At 44.0% G+C, this 22,355-nt stretch overlaps 1 long non-coding RNA gene across 2 annotated transcripts in view; it reads right to left on the reverse strand.

The window, feature by feature from the left end:
* Window positions 1-1,001: 1,001 nt before the first annotated feature.
* The window catches only part of LOC134910075 (uncharacterized), a 39,446-nt gene continuing 18,092 nt past the window's right edge, over window positions 1,002-22,355 (reverse strand). Inside the window, exons 1-3 of one of the 2 annotated variants that reach the window (XR_010176127.1) lie at window positions 10,297-10,343; window positions 7,044-7,229; window positions 1,002-1,137 (exon numbers count right to left, since the gene is read on the reverse strand). This is a non-coding gene — a long non-coding RNA (uncharacterized LOC134910075). Of the gene's footprint in view, window positions 1,138-7,043; window positions 7,230-10,296; window positions 10,344-22,355 lie in introns of those variants that run through there. The other variant, XR_010176116.1, reaches the window with a different exon arrangement.

Genomic DNA, 22,355 nt, shown 5'->3' on the forward strand with positions numbered 1-22,355 from the left:
AGACACACAGCAATTTCTCATGAAAACTATTATGCATAACCCTACCATCCTAGAGAGATATTTAAAGATACCTTGATGTGTTTCCTGCCACCATCTCCACTGTGAGTCATAATACACATTCACCATCCCCTTAGTGTTCCTGAACGCAGGGTGGTGGTTGCCACTAGACCCCTATAGAATTTTCCAGCTTAAGTGTTTTTGCATTTGAATTTTGCATTGTTTGGAAATCACTATACATAGCTTTCCATTGTTTTTTATGCCACGCGTCCTGTTATACAAAGGGGTTCAGTATGATTTAACGACGGACACAATACCGATGGTCATAATCCCAACAGCCATTGACCTACAGTCAAAATACCAACACGGTCAAAATACCGACATTCATTATGCCGACATATTCAACATGCCAACATAGCCAGAATATCGACATTTGAAATGCCTACGTGTCAAAATACCGATATGATTTTTTTTTCTGTTTTTTGTGTCAGTGTTGACATAGGTCGACATGGACACCTTTTAAGTGTACCGCGTCCCTTCACATGGCTCGCTGTGCTCACCATGCTTCGGGTGCGGTGTCTCGCTGCGCTCGGTACACTATTATATTCCCCCTCCAGGTCCACTGGGATGGTAAAGTATGAACAAGTCTATTTTGGGGCAAAAATTCCTTAAAAATGCATGTCGGCATTTCAAATGTCGGTATTCTAACTATGTTGGCATTTTGAACACGTCGGCATAGTGTCCATTGGTAAATCAACTGCTACCCATACACAGACCATTTCTGGCATAAATACCCACATAAATATAACATTGTTTAAAGGAGGAAATAACATAAGAACTTATGAACTCCACGCAATCAAAAGGTAGGTATGGTATTATTACATTTTTATTATATTTTTGTACATATAACAAGTCGCCCTTTCACAGTTCAATTATCCTGCTTGAACCAAAAAGCTAGCTCCATGTTGTTTACACCACTTGTTTTATCTGTAACTTACCAGTAGGAGTCATGGGAGACAGACCACAGTGTAAACAGTCAGCAGAACCCTTCTTTTTGAACCTCCTAGACTCTTAATCCACATATCTTCTAAGTTCTTGAAGGATATATAAGGCATTTTCCTATGTGTGATATATTAGCACCTGGGGATAAACATGGAATCTGAAATCAACTCTGTTATGGTTCTTTTTGAAGATGTTCCTTGTTGTATTTTGAGTGTTAACAATTAAAATACTGTATTTAGCAGGTTATATGATGTAGCATAACATATGGGCTTCATGCAAGGCCTATGCCCACGTCCTACAGTAGTAATATCTCCATTGTTGCCATGGAGTTTCTGAAGTACAATGTGCTATTTCTTGTTTGACCAGAATTACAGTCAGTCAAAAAAAGAGCATTCAGCTAGTGATTTTAAGCAAACTATGCATGTGCCACACCATACATAAGCATGCATAAGCATATGCACATTGACGGAGGCTACGTGAATGGCCAGTTGTTTTTCTATGCAAAATGGGTGTTTCTGGCTGGAAAAGTGTGATTATCTTGTGAACGCATGCCAGATGTGTTTTGTGGGGGTGTCATGTAAGCCTTTTTGCAAATGTCACTAGAATTCCATGCTATGCAGAGGCATGCATATGATAAAGAGACACCTGTTTCTCATGATTGCACCCAACATGAGGTAGGTGTAAGTGCCAAAGCGTAATGATGACAGTTGTGGCTGCGGAAGGAAAAACAGTGTACCATGCGATTATACACATGATGCTGTAGAGATGCTAGCATTAGCATAAAATAATAAAACTGTTTTTTGCAGACATCCATATTTGAGGAGAAATGACAAACTTTGGTGAATAAATATCATCAATTGGGAGAATTAGAGGATAGAGAACAGAAATTTCTAGTCAATCAAGAACCATCAATCCTAGTGATATATGTCCTCCCGAGAAATCACAAGAACCCCATACACCTAACCCGGGATGCCAATGGTCTCCTGGATTAATTCAACCACTGCTATCCTCTCTAAGTATATAGATTTCTACTTACAACCCCTTGTATTAGAAAACAAATCACATCTTAAAGATACAAAAGATGTACTCCTTATGCTACCAGCGGTTCCATGGGAAAAGGGGTTCCTATTGGTAACCGCAGATGTTAAGTCTTTATACACCATCATAGACCATCAGGCTAAAATTGAGACCACAAATAAGTTCATGGAGAGAAGTAACATTAAGGAGGATCTACAAAAATGTCTGATAAAAGGGGTGACTTTTATACTTACCAACAACTACTGTACTTCATGTTTAAGGAAGATTTCTACATGCAGAAAGTTGGAACAGCAGTGGACACCAGGTTCGCTCTGAGTTATGCGAACATCTTAATGGGTCAATGGGAACAATACAATGTCTGGAACCCGAACCTATTCAGAGCAAACCTGGTATCCTGGGCAAGTTATATAGATGATGTGCTGTTTATATGGAGGGGAGGAAAAGACCTTCTAGATGAGTTGTGCAGATATTTGAATTCCAATGATTTGAATGTAGATTTGACCTTCACTATCAGTGAATATAGCATGGATTTCCTAGAATTCACAATATACGAGGAAAGGGGGGAATTAAAAACCAGAATGTTTACAAAACACACTGACTCTCAAACATATATACTGTACATACAAGCAGTTGACATCATAGCAATTGGCTTAATTCCATTCCAAGGGGTCAACTGAAGTGCCTTAAATGTAACTGCACTGATGTGGATGTTTTCCAAGAGCAATCAGTAAAGATGATTAGTAAGTTTAATAAAAGTGGTTATGCTCAGAATGTAATAGATAAAGCAAAAGAAAAAATGACAGATGTGAATAGAAAGACTTTATTGAGAGTAGACACAGATATGAAAATGGATGGAAGTGACTCCAAGGAATATGAATGGGCCTTCATTACTGTGTATAACTCTCAACATAAAATGATTGAAAAGTCTTGACACTGGACACTTTACGATTCTCAAAAAACAGGTGTTGGGTAAAGTTATACCGGATAAACCAAGCTTCATTTATAGGAAAGCACTGAATATAGGCAATTCCTTGGTAAGGAGTATGTATCCTGTAAAACAAAAAAGAAGTGTACGTACTGTGGGTTTTCAACAATGTGGACTATGCATAGGATATAGAAATATTAAAGTGAGGATAGGACAACAATTGGGTTAATGGTGTACTACATACAATTAAACAATTCATTACATGGAATGTGCAAAATGTGGTAAAGATAATTGAGTGCTCATGTCACTTATTCTATGTGGGTTGATCATCTAGACCCTTAAAAATACGTGTAGGTGAGCACTTGAGGAATATTACAAAAGGCCTGGAGACACACTCACTTTTGAATCATTTTAAACTTGTTCATGGATGTTCTCCTGATCATATTGTGAGATTTGTATGGATTAAATTAGTAGAAGGAAATGGTTGACAAATAAATTTGGACGCTTTCTTAGCTAAATCTGAGACGCAACTCATATATGAGTTGAATACTTTGAAGCCAAATGGGTTAAATACAGATTTTGAGGTAAAATGGTTTTTATGAATGTTTTATTGTTTGAACTTTTGTTTTACAGTATGCAATTATTGATTTGTAAACATGATGGAACAGCCAAAAATATGTCTTTTGTTATATATTAATATTAAAATCCAATTTACCTACTGGATCAACATCCGCAATGGAGGATTTTTCTGCTTTAGTTATCATCACCACGAATGCTCCCTGTTTTGGAGCGTTACTATGGCAACATATGAGGCGGCGGAAGTGATGTATTGAGAATTGAGGATCCCCCGCTTGCCGCTAACTGAAGTTGCTATAGTAAAAAAAGACACAGAGGGTGTGACGTACCGAGAACTAAGAAATCCCGGTACACTATTAGTCTCTACCAATTGCTAAATCAACCCGTAGAAAAAAACATTCTGATGTGTATCCAAAAGATCTAAGGAATTATATGGAATCAGCTTTGTTTTAACATCAGAAAGTTAATAATATCATTATAAAATAAAATAACTGGTACCTCCGACTGACACGGGTATTGGTTCAAGTATGGGACTCTGATGTTACCATAACAACATAGAAACATAAAAGTCACATGACAGTGTTTAAGCTGTCCCATTGGTGTGTATAGGAAGTATTCTTAAACAGCTGTTTTATATGTGTAATTACAGATCATGGTTTTTGATTGGAGACAAGGGGTATTTAGGGGAATTTTGGACAGACCTGAGGCACTCACTTACCCTGAAAAAGACCCCAGAGCGGGTTGAAATGCGTGGGGACCTTTTTTCCACAAAGTGTAAGGAAAAGGGACTGCCAAGCAGACGAGGATATGCAGAGAAAGCTGCCCGGGACGTTTTCTGGTGTTGTATGCTCATATAAGAACTGACATCTGCCAGGTAATCACCTGCTGGTAATTCTGCATTTTGAACACTTGTAATATTGGTCCCATTTTTGAGTGCAAACAGAAAAAGAACTATCAAATCCTTTTATTGTGTTTTTAGCTTATGTTATGTGTGATGTATTGTGCTGATTTGTCATTAAAAATAGTATTACACTATTTGATTTTTTTTCTCTTTCCCTCCATATGGTAAACAGGGTGGTCTTCTGTATACCGGCGGTCGGGCTCCCGGCGCTCAGTATACCGGCGCCGGGAGCCCGACCGCCGGCATACCGACACTTATTTTCCCTCGTGGGGGTCCACGACCCCCATAGAGGGAGAATAAAATAGTGTGGCGCGCGTAGCGCGCCACCGTGCCCGTAGCGTGGCGAGCGCAGCGAGCCCGCAAGGGGCTCATTTGCGCTCGCCACACTGTCGGTCAGCCGGCGGTCGGGCTCCCGGCGCCGGTATGCTGGGCGCCGGGAGCCCGACCGCCGGCCAGCCGTAGTGAACCCTGGTAAACCTGACATTTGGAGTGATGATGAGAATTGTCTAAGTGTATTTGCTGGATAAAGGAGGTGGAAGTATTCAACCATACAAGGATAAACTGGGACGTCTTTTACCACTGGTACATACAGTATGGTGGATTTTATACATTTTCTTTTAAAGAACTTTTAAATTTTTCCTCAAAAAAGCCAAATTGAGGAACACATGTCACAATCCTGACTGTAGTTTTCATATTTGGTGACTTACCCCTGCCATCTGTCCCGGATCCTGTGCCTTTTTGCTCACTGAGTTAAACAGCTTGTCAGCACCATGAGTTTCCTGAGTTCTCTGAAAGGTAATAGTTAACTAGCTCCACCTGTGGTGATCTCCTGTGTGAGTCTGAATTCAGTAATCTGAAGTTTAGGCCTAAAAGCCAGCATCCTATGTTTTGCAGAAGTTCAGGCTTCAGTGTTCTCTCGGCCTGCTAGGCCTCATTCTACATCACAGCCTAGTCTAGAGTACTCACATGACAGGGACTGTTCACCTGACCCAGAGTTGTCCAATCCTCTGCCAGCCTGAGACTCTCTGCATCACCTAATCCTGCTCACCAATCACAAAGGACCAGGAAGTATATAAGTCGGGAGTCTGAGTTGGAAACTGGGCCAGTTCCTCGTGTCACACACAGCTCTGTGTGAGCTTTGAAGCTGAGCTCCCTAAAGGTAACCTTTGTACTTTAGTTCCTGTGAAAACTCTGTTCCTTTGTTACCCAGTTTGGTTTACTTTTGTATTGCCACTGATATTCACTATTTCCACGAGTCTCAACGTAAAGGCACAGCTGCAGTGGTTCATCTTAAAGGCACAGTACAGTATTCCATAGTCTTAACTGAAAACCACAGCTGCCGTGTTTCATCTTTACTGCTGTTGTGTACTTGTGATCTCCAGAGCTCCCGTATCCCTGTGGCTTCAGTGCTTCCAAGAACCTCCATGCCTCCGAGCACCTCCGTGCCTCCGAGAACCTCCGTGCCTCCGAGCACCTCCATGCCTCCGAGCACCTCCATGCCTCCAAGAACCTCTGTGCCTCCGAGCACCTCCATGCCTCCAAGCACCTCCATGCCTTCAAGCACCTCCATGCCTTCAAGCACCTCAGTGCCTCCAAGCACCTCAGTGCCTCCAAGCACTTCTGCACCTCCAAGCACCTCAGTGCTTCCAAGCACCTCAGTGCCTCCAAGCACTTCTGCACCTCCAAGCACCTCAGTGTCTCCAAGCACCTCAGTGTCTCCAAGCACCTCAGTGTCTCCAAGCACTTCTGCACCTACAAGCACTTCAGTGCCTCCAAGCACCTCAGTGCCTCCAAGCACTTCTGCACCTCCAAACACCCAGTGCTCACAAGCGTAATTGGTGTCTCCAGCATCTGGTACTCCTTCATTCATTCCTCAGCACCTTTTCAAGTTCTGTCTTTCAGGAGACCTCCAGCATCCATACGTGCCTCCTGTCTGCCGACCAAATCCTCCATGATGAAAACCTAAGTTCGGCCATCTCAGCTGCGGTTCCTCTTCACGGTCACCGGAAGAGACCCCGAGTCCACAACACTCCCAAACCAGGTCAGTAATAGTATTCACATTGTCCTCCAGTCGCCCGCACAGACTTCACTAACACCGGGTCCACAAAACCACAGTCATGACAACACATATTTTATTGAACATACTAGCTCTAGGGGAGAGAATCTGTACTGTTATTTGTAGATATCTGTGGTGAGGGTGAGGGGATCATCCTAAGAGTCTCTCACTTCCGGCTGCTGTTTGGATTGCGCAAGTGTGATATTACTGTTTAGGAGCCTTGTATCCATATTTGAGGTACCTATGAGTGCGTCTCAGTACCAGTCCCACAATACCTTCCATATGGGTATTTATGGATATTGGTAGAAATGTGGATACTTTTGATAAAATTATTCATCAGAACATAATCACCTTAATGTATATGATAGATAGATAGATAGATAGATAGATAGATAGATAGATAGATAGATAGATAGATAGATAGATAGATAGATAGATAGATAGAGTGATGGGAGCAGGTGTATAGAACAAAAAAATCTGTATAGTGGATAATAGGCAAATATGAACATTATACATACAAAGTAATAAGTGTAAGTGCAGCCACCTACCTAATCTGTATATTTTCAAATGACATATTTATTGAATAATGCTTCTGAAGACACTGGATACTTAACCAACTCACAGCACATAGATTACAGATCCACATGTAGCACATATAAATCCCTCTGTTCTTCCATCCTTTTCCATTAGAACAGGTCCTGGTCCTTAATTATTATGACTATTATCATTAATTCCTATCAAAGTGCATACAGAAAAATAGTAAATTAAATTACAAAGCAGAAAATTACCCAAAATGTAGAGCTAATAACTGCAAAATAAAGAGCATCTTAGCATAACTTGAAGAGCAAATCAGTAGGATTGAGAAGACACAAAAGCAAGCAGATAAGGTGTGCCAGGGCTTAAGAGCTAGGGTGGAATATCTGAGGGTGTTGTATAGAAGATCTACAGTAATTAGACAGTCATTAGGTCAACCACAATATGGTCGACATTCATTAGGTCAACAGAGTCAAAAGGTCAACATGGAAAAGGTGGACAGCATAAAAGGTTGACTGGGACAAAAGAATGACAAGGAAATGGTCGATACAAAAAAGGCTAACAGGTTTTTTGAGTGTCATTTTCTGTTTTATCATATGTGACCACAATTATTGCAAACTTATACCCTTGCGGGTTCGCTTTGCTCTGCTACCACTGTGCTCTGCACAGGTTACTATTCCCAATCATAGTCCACGTAGATAATAAATCAAGCAAAAGTTTAAACTTGTGCCAACCACAAATGTGTTGACCAATCTTGTCAACCTTTTGAACCTGTCGAACCCATAACTTGTACCAGGTATGCTCAGAAGGTAAGGAGACAGAATATAGGTCTGCTGGAGATGTGAATAGTGAGAGATTGACATGAGGAAATTGCCCTGTTTATGAATGCTTACAATCTAAAGAAGAAAGCTATACAACAGAGAAGGTAATACTAGAATTTAATGGCTGATAAGAACCACTTGGCCCATCCAGTCTGCCCCTTTTTTTATCATGTTTTTTTTAATCTCAAACCTTATTTGATCCTTATTTATTTGTAAGGATATCCTTATGTCTATCCCATGCATGTTTAAATTGCTCTACTGTCTTAGCTTCTACCACCTCTGGTGGGAGGCTATTCCACTTGTCCAATACCCTTTCAGTGAAGACATTTTTCCTCAAATTTCCCCTGAACCTCCCCTCCTCCAATCTCAGTGCATGTCCTCGTGTCCTATTGCGTCTCTTCATTTGGAGAATGTTTCCCTCCTGGACTTAGTTAAAACCCTTGATATAGTTGAAAGTTTCTATCATGTCCCCCCTTTCCCTTCTCTGCTCCAAACTATACATATTGAGATTTTTTAGTCTTTCTGGGTATGTTTTTTTTATGTAGGCCATGCACCATTTTAGTTGCCCTTCTTTGTACATTCTCTAATGTATTAATATCCTTTTGAAGATATGGCCTCCATAATTGAACACAGTATTCTAGATGAGGCCATACCAATGACCTATACAGTGGCATTATTACTTCTTTCTTTCTGCTGCTGATTCCTCTCCCAATGCAGCCAAGCATCTGACTAGCCTTCCTCTAGTGGGTGAAACAGCTGAAACAGCTGATGAGATCACCAAGAAGATTAAAGGAAGATAAGTAGGCAGCTGAGAAAGGAAGAGCGTGGGCAATGGTGTCAGGAATAGGTATAAAGATGGAACAGTTGGAAAGGTACAATGTAAAGGACAACCAGAAGAGAACAGTGTCACAGATTGGTTGGCTTTGTAAGATGAGAAAATGGTTGCCAATGTTAAAGGCAGTGAAGATGTACGGGAGGATAATTAAGGAAGGATGACCTTTAGATTTGTGAGAATATATTTGGTGACCTTGGTAAGGGAATTTTCTGTATATTGAGTGGAAGCTGTATTGAAGATGGTTAAGGAAAAATGAGTGAAGAGGAAGGTGATGAGGGTGTTGTAGTTAATTTACAAAAAAAGTAGGAGTGGATAGAAAGGAAGGTAGCAAGGTGGCTGTAGATAATTTGCTCAGGAAGGGAAGGACAGAGATAGAGCTGCTTTTAGTCTGTGTCAACGGAGGGATTTTTGAAGATGAGTGAAACAATCACAAGCGTGAAGGAGTCGTGAAAGGTGCCAGATAAGAGGGACATGTTGAAGAGTCGTGCAAGATGAGAGCAGACTTCAGGAGAATCAGGGGAGAGAAGAGTGGAAGGGGAAGAGCATAATAGAAGGGAATGGTCTTCCTCCCAGGGACAAGGGAGAAGAAAGACTTGTGGACAGGGTGGCTTAATGTGAACTGGAGGCATTAAAATGTGACATAATGAGGACTGGGGGAACTACAATATGACATAAACTGGGGGCACGACAATGACAGTATGAACTTGAACAATGTGATATAGCGTGAACTCGGGCAGTGTATGGAGTAATATCAACTAGGGTCACTGCATTACATAATGTTATCTCGGGGGCTCTAGAATGGGGCATAATGTAAGCTGGAGAATTACAGTGTGGCATAATATGAACTTGAACAATGGGATATAGTGTGAACTAGGGCAGTGTGTGGAATAATATCAACTGGGGTCACTGCATATCTCGGGGCTCTACAGTGGGGCATAATGTAAACTGGAGGCACTATATAACATAAGGTGAACTGGGGACACTGCAGTGTAATGTAATGTAAACTGATGGCACTGTGTAGGCATAATGTGACCTAGGGCACTACTACAGGTCATCAAATGAATATCCACTATGTCTCCCCATAAGCATTGGACACCTTCAAAATGTTGCTATGTGGCACACAAAGTTCTAGTTACATGCCAGACAACGTCCACACTAATAATAACCAATCAGGAGCAGCTGAGTACACTAACATCCCATAACGTACTCAGCCCATGCTTAAACACCCATTTATACACTGTACTGTCTCTAAGGAGGTGTAAGTGCAAAATACGACCAAATTTATAGGCATAGAGGTGTGATAATCTTTTATGCGCAGTACATAACAGTGCATTGTGCACCTTAATAATGTAGTAAATCCCAATGCTCAACATGAGCCCAAATTTTCTTCACCAGGACAAGAGAGGTCATTTCAGGATATCCATGAATATGAGAATCGTGGAAGGGGACAGTCTCTCTCTTTAGAATCAGCAAATACACTGTTGCCACTAACAATTGTCCATCAAGATCACCATAACTGCACAAGAGTTGTTGTGTGCTACTTGTCTGTTTCTGCCAGCATTCAATAAAAAAAACCTGAACCCCCCTCGTGGGCTTTTATGTATTCTGTACCTGCTCATCTGTTTCTTTATCAATATTTCTCTTATCTGTATTCTTCTTCTTGCACTATTGTCAAAAGTATGTTATTTCTGTATCCAGACAAAACTTAAATGCCAACATACTGTAAACACAACTTTGCAGCAGTCCCACTATTTTTTACACTGAAGTTGGGTAAATATACATTTTGTTTTATGATAAAGAAATTACAATTCTGTACAATGGTCATAGGGGGTCATTCAAGTTGATCGCTCGCTAGCTGTTTTTAGCAGCCGTGCGAACGCATAGTCGCCGCCCACCGGGTAGTGTATATTTGCTGTGCAAGGGTGCAATCACTTTTGCAGCCGAGAGATGCAAACACAATTTGTGCAGTTTCTGAGTAGCTCAGAACTTGCTTAGCCGCTGCGATCACTTCTGCTTGTTCAGTCCCGGATTTGACGTCAGGCACCCGCCCTGCATACGCCTGGACACTCCTGCATTACTCCAACCACTCCCGGAAAACGGTCAGTTGACACCCAGACATGCCTCCTTCCTGTCAATCTCCTTGCGAACGCCCGTGTGAACGGATTTGTCGTAGAATCCATCGCTAGGCGCCAATCCGTTTTGCACTCGTACGACGCGTCTGCTCATTGTGATGCATATGCATGCGCAGTTTGACCCTGATCGCTGTGCTGGGAAAATCCGCAGCGTGCGATCAGGTCAGAATGACCCCCATAGTCTTAAGAATGTCATCCCTTTCCCCTCAGCAGAAGAAAAGTGGTTTTGTTTTGTTTTTGTCTGGAGCAGTGCCTCTAAGGATTTGGGCCCTCCAGGTGCTGAAGACTTCAGGAAAAAAAAGAGAGTGCATATCACTATTCAAAAGACTTTAAGTTAATATGTACTGTTGGCAGTTCCTGACTGGACTAGTGCCACATCCAGTCAAGTTTTAACTAAACAATATATATTTGCTGAACAATGCTAATATACTGAATGTGCTCTATAATATTTACTGGTCATCTGCACCTGAAGGACTCTAGCCTTTGGGAGTTACCCAGCTGATAGTAAAGCAGAACCCAGGAGGTGGACCCCTGCCTTTCTTTGTAAGAACTTATGGCTAGGGTTCGCTCTTTCTGTGTGTAAACTATCATTTAAGTTTAGAGCAAAAAATAAAATGAATAAAGGATAGTTACTATAGTACTTTGCATGAGGGAGCACTGATAGTAAATTTGTAAAGTATAAAAAGCATTAGGGCTTTATGGGGTTTAATAAATAGACCCTGCCCTAATTTTTTTATTCCCCTGGGCTGCAGTGCACACAGCATGGAGTTGGAGTGGGGTTAAATCATATAAATATACTTTTAATGTTACATGTAATATTTGTAAAGGCTGTCTGAGCCCTGGAATCAGTAGCGCTGTGTTTCACAGCAGTGGATGCACTCGGGATGCAGCAATCAGCTTCAGCGCTCCTTCCTATATAAGCCCACCCATTACTCCCGTTCACTACTTTTACACAGGTCTGGGGGCTTACAAAGGAAGGAGAAGCTGAGTACTGCTGCCTCCTGAGAGCAGCGGCAACTGTGAAACACACAGCGCCGTCGATCCTCAGAGCTATTGGAATTATTTATTAGAGGTCACAATTATACTTGAACTGAATATTTACTTAATAGTACCATGTACGCAGAAATGAATTACCAAATCACGTATCTAGCTTACAGTATTTAGTGACTGATTTTCGGGGTGGTCCCCCTTCACCTTGTGGGTCCCTGGACAGTGTGGGCCTTGCCAGTCAAGACACCCTGTAGTTATGCCGCTGATGCAGTATACTCAACTTCTGCCTGTGCAAACTTTGGCTTTGTCTGAATTTTTGCTTCTCATATGCCAGATCTGTTGCAATGCCACACAAATCCACAGTACAGTACAGGATTTCTCTATTTGGGTTGGGACAGCGTTACCGGAGGCCGGGATCCCAGTGATCAGCATCTCGACGCCAGGATCCCAGCCGCAGAATGCTGGCAGGGGGGCGAGCGCAATGAAGCTCCTTGCAGGCTCGCTGCGCTCACCACGCTGAGTGGAAATAGTCCCTTTTAGTTGGCATGCCGACTGCCGGGATGTTAATCGTTCTGGATGCAGGTGGCGGTATTGTGACAGCCGGTCACATAACTACATCCCCTCTATTTACCATACTTTTTTTTTGTATTAACTTCTTTTTATTGTTAATTGATTTTTTTAGAAACAACTGTACATTTGATATATGAAGTGGAATGTTGTAAATGTTAAAGAGGAGATCTAGAATGTTTGATGCCAATGTTTTTAGTCATGGGGCGGACAGATTTTGTACAGAGGAAGCACAAGATGCCTGTTTCTCCTCATTTATTTCCGTGTGTGAGTCACATGCCATAACTTGTTGGGGTTTTTTTTTTTTATTCATTTTTGTTTTCACTTTTCTCAAATTCCATCTGAATGTCTCAGTGGTAACAACAAGGCCACTATTTAACCAGTATATTTACATTTTTTCTGTTCTAACTACTGTACACATTTGTTTATGATTAAATTAATACTTAATTAGTTCAACATTTTCACTGTAAGTGGATATTAATGGACTAACTTATTGGTCAACATTTACTTAATGCTCTTAATAAGATAAAAGACAGCAGATCACAACATTTTAATACCACTACTACAGTCTTTGACAATCATTTATAATGTACAGTATATCAGGGCCAAAACTAGGATATTTGTCACGAGGGGCAAGGCTGTCATTTTTCACGTCCCCCCCCCTGTATAAACAACTGGTGACCCTGTATTATCATAACTGTTACACACAGGGCCTGATTTAGAGTAGAGATGAGCGCCTGAAATTTTTCGGGTTTTGTGTTATGGTTTTGGGTTCGGTTCCGCGGCCGTGTTTTGGGTTCGACCGCGTTTTGGCAAAACCTCACCGAATTTTTTTTGTCGGATTCGGGTGTGTTTTGGATTCGGGTGTTTTTTGTCAAAAAACCCTAAAAAACAGCTTAAATCATAGAATTTGGGGGTCATTTTGATCCCAAAGTATTATTAACCTCAAAAACCATAATTTCCACTCATTTTCAGTCTATTCTGAATACCTCTCACCTCACAATATTATTTTTAGTCCTAAAATTTGCACCTAGGTCGCTGGATGACTAAGCTAAGCGACCCTAGTGGCCGACACAAACACCGTGCCCATCTAGGAGTGGCACTGCAGTGTCACGCAGGATGGCCCTTCCAAAAAACCCTCCCCAAACAGCACATGACGCAAAGAAAAAAAGAGGCGCAATGAGGTAGCTGTGTGAGTAAGATAAGCGACCCTAGTGGCCGACACAAACACCGGGCCCATCTAGGAGTGGCACTGCAGTGTCACGCAGGATGTCCCTTCCAAAAAACCCTCCCCAAACAGCACATGACGCAAAGAAAAAAAGAGGCGCAATGAGGTAGCTGACTGTGTGAGTAAGATAAGCGACCCTAGTGGCCGACACAAACACCGGGCCCATCTAGGAGTGGCACTGCAGTGTCACGCAGGATGTCCCTTCCAAAAAACCCTCCCCAAACAGCACATGACGCAAAGAAAAAAAGAGGCGCAATGAGGTAGCTGACTGTGTGAGTAAGATAAGCGACCCTAGTGGCCGACACAAACACCGGGCCCATCTAGGAGTGGCACTGCAGTGTCACGCAGGATGTCCCTTCCAAAAAACCCTCCCCAAACAGCACATGACGCAAAGAAAAAAAGAGGCGCAATGAGGTAGCTGACTGTGTGAGTAAGATAAGCGACCCTAGTGGCCGACACTAACACCGGGCCCATCTAGGAGTGGCACTGCAGTGTCACGCAGGATGTCCCTTCCAAAAAACCCTCCCCAAACAGCACATGACGCAAAGAAAAAAAGAGGCGCAATGAGGTAGCTGACTGTGTGAGTAAGATAAGCGACCCTAGTGGCCGACACAAACACCGGGCCCATCTAGGAGTGGCACTGCAGTGTCACGCAGGATGTCCCTTCCAAAAAACCCTCCCCAAACAGCACATGACGCAAAGAAAAAAAGAGGCGCAATGAGGTAGCTGACTGTGTGAGTAAGATAAGCGACCCTAGTGGCCGACACAAACACCGGGCCCATCTAGGAGTGGCACTGCAGTGTCACGCAGGATGGCCCTTCCAAAAAACCCTCCCCAAACAGCACATGACGCAAAGAAAAAGAAAAGAAAAAAGAGGTGCAAGATGGAATTGTCCTTGGGCCCTCCCACCCACCCTTATGTTGTATAAACAGGACATGCACACTTTAACCAACCCATCATTTCAGTGACAGGGTCTGCCACACGACTGTGACTGATATGACGGGTTGGTTTGGACCCCCCCAAAAAAAGAAGCAATTAATCTCTCCTTGCACAAACTGGCTCTACAGAGGCAAGATGTCCACCTCATCATCATCCTCCGATATATCACCGTGTACATCCCCCTCCTCACAGATTATCAATTCGTCCCCACTGGAATCCACCATCTCAGCACCCTGTGTACTTTGTGGAGGCAATTGCTGCTGGTGAATGTCTCCACGGAGGAATTGATTATAATTCATTTTAATGAACATCATCTTCTCCACATTTTCTGGATGTAACCTCGTACGCCGATTGCTGACAAGGTGAGCGGCGGCACTAAACACTCTTTCGGAGTACACACTTGTGGGAGGGCAACTTAGGTAGAATAAAGCCAGTTTGTGCAAGGGCCTCCAAATTTCCTCTTTTTCCTGCCAGTATAAGTACGGACTGTGTGACGTGCCTACTTGGATGCGGTCACTCATATAATCCTCCACCATTCTTTCAATGGTGAGAGAATCATATGCAGTGACAGTAGACGACATGTCCGTAATCGTTGTCAGGTCCTTCAGTCCGGACCAGATGTCAGCATCAGCAGTCGCTCCAGACTGCCCTGCATCACCGCCAGCGGGTGGGCTCGGAATTCTGAGCCTTTTCCTCGCACCCCCAGTTGCGGGAGAATGTGAAGGAGGAGATGTTGTTGACAGGTCGCGTTCCGCTTGACTTGACAATTTTCTCACCAGCAGGTCTTTCAACCCCAGCAGACTTGTGTCTGCCGGAAAGAGAGATCCAAGGTAGGCTTTAAATCTAGGATCAAGCACGGTGGCCAAAATGTAGTGCTCTGATTTCAACAGATTGACCACCCGTGAATCCTTGTTAAGCGAATTAAGGGCTCCATCCACAAGTCCCACATGCCTAGCGGAATCGCTCCGTGTTAGCTCCTCCTTCAATGTCTCCAGCTTCTTCTGCAAAAGCCTGATGAGGGGAATGACCTGACTCAGGCTGGCAGTGTCTGAACTGACTTCACGTGTGGCAAGTTCAAAGGGCATCAGAACCTTGCACAACGTTGAAATCATTCTCCACTGCGCTTGAGACAGGTGCATTCCACCTCCTATATCGTGCTCAATTGTATAGGCTTGAATGGCCTTTTGCAGCTCCTCCAACCTCTGAAGCATATAGAGGGTTGAATTCCACCTCGTTACCACTTCTTGCTTCAGATGATGGCAGGGCAGGTTCAGTAGTTTTTGGTGGTGCTCCAGTTTTCTGTACGTGGTGCCTGTACGCCGAAAGTGTCCCGCAATTCTTCTGGCCACCGACAGCATCTCTTGCACGCCCCTGTCGTTTTTTAAAAAATTCTGCACCACCAAATTCAAGGTATGTGCAAAACATGGGACGTGCTGGAATTTGCCCAGATTTAATGCACACACAATATTGCTGGCGTTGTCCGATGCCACAAATCCACAGGAGAGTCCAATTGGGGTAAGCCATTCCGCGATGATCTTCCTCAGTTGCCGTAAGAGGTTTTCAGCTGTGTGCGTATTCTGGAAACCGGTGATACAAAGCGTAGCCTGCCTAGGAAAGAGTTGGCGTTTGCGAGATGCTGCTACTGGTGCCGCCGCTGCTGTTCTTGCGGCGGGAGTCCATACATCTACCCAGTGGGCTGTCACAGTCATATAGTCCTGACCCTGCCCTGCTCCACTTGTCCACATGTCCGTGGTTAAGTGGACATTGGGTACAGCTGCAATTTTTAGGACACTGGTGACTCTTTTTCTGAGGTCTGTGTACATTTTCGGTATCGCCTGCCTAGAGAAATGGAACCTAGATGGTATTTGGTACCGGGGACACAGTACCTCCAACAAGTCTCTAGTTGGCTCTGCAGTAATGATGGATACCGGAACCACGTTTCTCACCACCCGGGATGTCAAGGCCTCAGTTATCCGCTTTGCAGTAGGATGACTGCTGTGATATTTCATCTTCCTCGCAAAGGACTGTTGGACAGTCAATTGCTTGGTGGAAGTAGTACAAGTGGTCTTACGACTTCCCCTCTGGGATGACCATCGACTCCCAGCAGCAACAACAGCAGCGCCAGCAGCAGTAGGCGTTACACGCAAGGATGCATCGGAGGAATCCCAGGCAGGAGAGGAATCATCAGAATTGCCAGTGACATGGCCTGCAGGACTATTGGCATTCCTGGGGAAGGAGGAAATTGACACTGAGGGAGTTGGTGGGGTGGTTTGCGTGAGCTTGGTTACAAGAGGAAGGGATTTACTGGTCAGTGGACTGCTTCCGCTGTCGGCCCAAGTTTTTGAACTTGTCACTGACTTATTATGAATGCGCTGCAGGTGACGTATAAGGGAGGATGTTCCGAGGTGGTTAACGTCCTTACCCCTACTTATTACAGCTTGACAAACGGAACACACGGCTTGACACCTGTTGTCCGCATTTCTGGTGAAATACTTCCACACCGAAGAGCTGATTTTTTTGGTATTTTCACCAGGCATGTCAACGGCCATATTCCTCCCACGGACAACAGGTGTCTCCCCGGGTGCCTGACTTAAACAAACCACCTCACCATCAGAATCCTCCAGGTCAATTTCCTCCCCAGCGCCAGCAACACCCATATCCTCCTCATCCTGGTGTACTTCAACACTGACATCTTCAATCTGACTATCAGGAACTGGACTGCGGGTGCTCCTTCCATCACTTGCAGGGGGCGTGCAAATGGTGGAAGGCGCATGCTCTTCACGTCCAGTGTTGGGAAGGTCAGGCATCGCAACCGACACAATTGGAGTCGGACTCTCCTTGTGGATTTGGGATTTCGAAGAACGCACAGTTCTTTGCGGTGCTACTGCTTTTGCCAGCTTGAGTCTTTTCATTTTTCTAGCGAGAGGCTGAGTGCTTCCATCCTCATGCGAAGCTGAACCACTAGCCATGAACATAGGCCAGGGCCTCAGCCGTTCCTTGCCACTCCGTGTGGTAAATGGCATATTGGCAAGCTTACGCTTCTCCTCCGACAATTTTATTTTAGGTTTTGGAGTCCTTTTTTTTACTGATATTTGGTGTTTTGGATTTGACATGCTCTGTACTATGACATTGGGCATCGGCCTTGGCAGACGACGTTGCTGGCATTTCATCGTCTCGGCCATGACTAGTGGCAGCAGCTTCAGCACGAGGTGGAAGTGGATCTTGATCTTTCCCTAATTTTGGAACCTCAACATTTTTGTTCTCCATATTTTAATAGGCACAACTAAAAGGCACCTCAGGTAAACAATGGAGATGGATGGATACTAGTATACAATTATGGATGGACTGCCGAGTGCCGACACAGAGGTAGCTACAGCCGTGGACTACTGTACTGTGTCTGCTGCTAATATAGACTGGTTAATAAAGAGATGTAGTATGTATGTATCAAGAAGAAAGAAAAAAAAACCACGGGTAGGTGGTATACAATTATGGACGGACTGCCGAGTGCCGACACAGAGGTAGCTACAGCCGTGGACTACCGTACTGTACTGTGTCTGCTGCTAATATAGACTGGTTGATAAAGAGATGTAGTATGTATGTATAAAGAAGAAAGAAAAAAAAACCACGGGTAGGTGGTATACAATTATGGATGGACTGAGGAGTGCCGACACAGAGGTAGCTACAGCCGTGGACTACTGTACTGTGTCTGCTGCTAATATAGACTGGTTAATAAAGAGATGTAGTATGTATGTATAAAGAAGAAAGAAAAAAAAACCACGGGTAGGTGGTATACAATTATGGACGGACTGCCGAGTGCCGACACAGAGGTAGCTACAGCCGTGGACTACTGTACTGTGTCTGCTGCTAATATAGACTGGTTGATAAAGAGATGTAGTATGTATGTATAAAGAAGAAAGAAAAAAAAACCACGGGTAGGTGGTATACAATTATGGACGGACTGCCGAGTGCCGACACAGAGGTAGCTACAGCCGTGGACTACCGTACTGTACTGTGTCTGCTGCTAATATAGACTGGTTGATAAAGAGATGTAGTATGTATGTATAAAGAAGAAAGAAAAAAAAACCACGGGTAGGTGGTATACAATTATGGATGGACTGCCGAGTGCCGACACAGAGGTAGCTACAGCCGTGGACTACTGTACTGTGTCTGCTGCTAATATAGACTGGTTGATAAAGAGATGTAGTATGTATGTATAAAGAAGAAAGAAAAAAAAACCACGGGTAGGTGGTATACAATTATGGACGGACTGCCGAGTGCCGACACAGAGGTAGCTACAGCCGTGGACTACTGTACTGTGTCTGCTGCTAATATAGACTGGTTGATAAAGAGATGTAGTATGTATGTATAAAGAAGAAAGAAAAAAAAACCACGGGTAGGTGGTATACAATTATGGATGGACTGCCGAGTGCCGACACAGAGGTAGCTACAGCCGTGGACTACTGTACTGTGTCTGCTGCTAATATAGACTGGTTGATAAAGAGATGTAGTATGTATGTATAAAGAAGAAAGAAAAAAAAACCACGGGTAGGTGGTATACAATTATGGACGGACTGCCGAGTGCCGACACAGAGGTAGCTACAGCCGTGGACTACCGTACTGTACTGTGTCTGCTGCTAATATAGACTGGTTGATAATGAGATGTAGTATGTATGTATAAAGAAGAAAGAAAAAAAAACCACGGGTAGGTGGTATACAATTATGGATGGACTGCTGAGTGCCGACACAGAGGTAGCTACAGCCGTGGACTACTGTACTGTGTCTGCTGCTAATATAGACTGGTTGATAAAGAGATGTAGTATGTATGTATAAAGAAGAAAGAAAAAAAAACCACGGGTAGGTGGTATACAATTATGGACGGACTGCCGAGTGCCGACACAGAGGTAGCTACAGCCGTGGACTACTGTACTGTGTCTGCTGCTAATATAGACTGGTTGATAATGAGATGTAGTATGTATGTATAAAGAAGAAAGAAAAAAAAACCACGGGTAGGTGGTATACAATTATGGATGGACTGCCGAGTGCCGACACAGAGGTAGCTACAGCCGTGAACTACCGTACTGTGTCTGCTGCGACTGGATGATAAATAATGATATAAAAAATATATATATATCACTACTGCAGCCGGACAGGTATATATTATATAATGACGGACCTGCTGGACACTGTCTGTCAGCAGAATGAGTTTTTTATAGAATAAAAAAAAAAACACCACACAAGTCACACGACGAGTGTTTAACTTTTTCAGGCAATCACAATATAGTATACTACTAACTATACTGGTGGTCAGTGTGGTCAGGTCACTGGTCAGTCACACTGGCAGTGGCACTCCTGCAGCAAAAGTGTGCACTGTTTAATTTTAATAATATGTACTCCTGGCTCCTGCTATAACCTATAACTGGCACTGCTCCCCAGTCTCCCCCACAATTATAAGCTGTGTGAGCACAGTCAGATATATACATAGATGATGCAGCACACTGGGCTGAGCAGTGCACACAGATATGGTATGTGACTGAGTCACTGTGTATCGTTTTTTTCAGGCAGAGAACGGATTATATTAAATAAAACTGCACTGTCTGGTGGTCACTGTGGTCAGTCACTACTAAACTCTGCACTCTCTACAGTACTCCTAAGCTCCAGTAAATCAAGTGTCTCTGTTTAAAATCAATCTCACTCTCTCTCTTCTAATCTAAATGGAGAGGACGCCAGCCACGTCCTCTCCCTATGAATCTCAATGCACGTGTGAAAATGGCGGCGACGCGCGGCTCCTTATATAGAATCCGAGTCTCGCGATAGAATCCGAGCCTCGCGAGAATCCGACAGCGTCATGGTGACGTTCGGGCGCGCTCGGGTTAACCGAGCAAGGCGGGAAGATCCGAGTCGCTCGGACCCGTGAAAAAAAACATGAAGTTCGGGCGGGTTCGGATTCCGAGGAACCGAACCCGCTCATCTCTAATTTAGAGATGTACACTAGCCCGATAGTCGCAATGGTGATCCGAGGCTGTGTCTATGGACACTGCACTCAGATCGCAAATGCAATGCAGGAGGTGTTTATTTCATATAAACAAAACACCACCTGCTGCATTTGCATTTTTGTGGATGGAATTGCAAAACTGCTTGTATGTGGTTCTGCAATTCTGTCAATCTCTGAATCAGACCCACTGTACATTTTATAAAAGGTGTGCAGCGATTATATAAGAGGGACCTGTTACGTATCACCAGGGGCGTTTTAAGAGAGGAGGAGGCCTGGGTGCAGCCTCCTCCGTTCGGACCCCCTCCTCTCTGCCGGCAACGCTGAGAGTCTGAGCACTAGAGCACTCAGACTCTACTGCGCCATGCGTAGATCTCCGGGAAAATGGTGCGGCGGCCATTTTCCCTGAGATTTCTCTACTGTGCATGCGCAGAACTCTGTGAAAATGGCCATTTTCATGGAGTTTTAACACTGCCGTGGACGTTGCCGTGGGACTCCGGCGGGGTGAGTATTCAGAAAATGGGTGCAGCGTGTGCGGTGGGGGCCCCCTCTGGACTCAGGGGCCTGTGTGCACTACACACACTGCACCCATTATAGAAACGCCAGTGCGTATCACCCTGTCAGAGTGCTCACCTGTCACTGGGTCCTGTGACAACTGGCAGACAGCCATTCCTACTGTTGGACATGCTATGTACGTACATCTACTATACATAAGGATACACCCTGGCAGAGATACTATAGGAGGGACCTATTACATGTCATCCTGTCCTGTGCCCTCTGGCAGACCCCAATTCTCCCCCTCCTCCGGCAAAACTGCAGCATGCTCAGCTCTTAATGAGTCTGAGTCTTCTGTCCCCATAGCACTGCCATAGAGCCAACCACAGAACAGAGCTACCTGTCATTCAGCGGCGCTGCGGGAATCTGTCCCTGCAGCGTCGCCATAGAGCACACACAGAATGGAGCCGCCTGTCAGTTCAGCAGCGCTGCTATTGAGATGACATGGGGTCTGCTTTGGCCAGGAAAATTGTGGTGTTGGAGGGTATGTGTCTCAACGCCCCCTCAAATCCTGCACCTCGGGTCGTATGCCCTTCTAGACCCCCTAGTTGCGGCCCTGAGTATATATCATCTCCGATATTCTCACGATATCCATTGTTATGGAACTTCTCCCAAAATGGACTTGGAATATAGACAATAGCAAAAAATATTTTATCTCTAATACACACAGTGAGATTCGGGCTATGCCCGATTCTCACTATGCGACAGGGGCTAGGTAGGCATCACAAGCACATAATGAGTGTGCTTGCGATACTGACTATGTGCGATTTTGGCTAAGTGTCAATTTTGACTATCTCTTCTAAAATTGACTTGCCTGCACAGTCTATCTAGGCTTGCGATGCCGATCACGCGGGACCGCGCATCGAATCGGGATCGCAAGGTTACTTTCACCTTGGGATCTGCACTAACTTTTCTTATGATTTTGACTATATAGTCAAAATCGTAAGAAAATATCTACCTGTGTGTACACACCATAAGTCTTTAGCTGAATATTAATATTATTACCCTGTTTTCTCGGTTTTCTACTGCATTTCCAAATGTACTAAGTTCTGGTCGCCAGGGCTCTGACACAGAGGCCCTCATTCCGAGTTGATCGCTCGCAAGGCGATTTTAGCAGAGTTACACACGCTAAGCCGCCGCCTACTGGGAGTGAATCTTAGCTTCTTAAAATTGCGACCGATGTATTCGCAATATTGCGATTACAAACTACTTAGCAGTTTCAGAGTAGCTTCAGACTTACTCGGCATCTGCGATCAGTTCAGTGCTTGTC

The sequence above is a fragment of the Pseudophryne corroboree genome, chromosome 1 (genome assembly GCF_028390025.1).
Source record: "Pseudophryne corroboree isolate aPseCor3 chromosome 1, aPseCor3.hap2, whole genome shotgun sequence".
NCBI classification, from domain to species: domain Eukaryota; kingdom Metazoa; phylum Chordata; class Amphibia; order Anura; family Myobatrachidae; genus Pseudophryne; species Pseudophryne corroboree.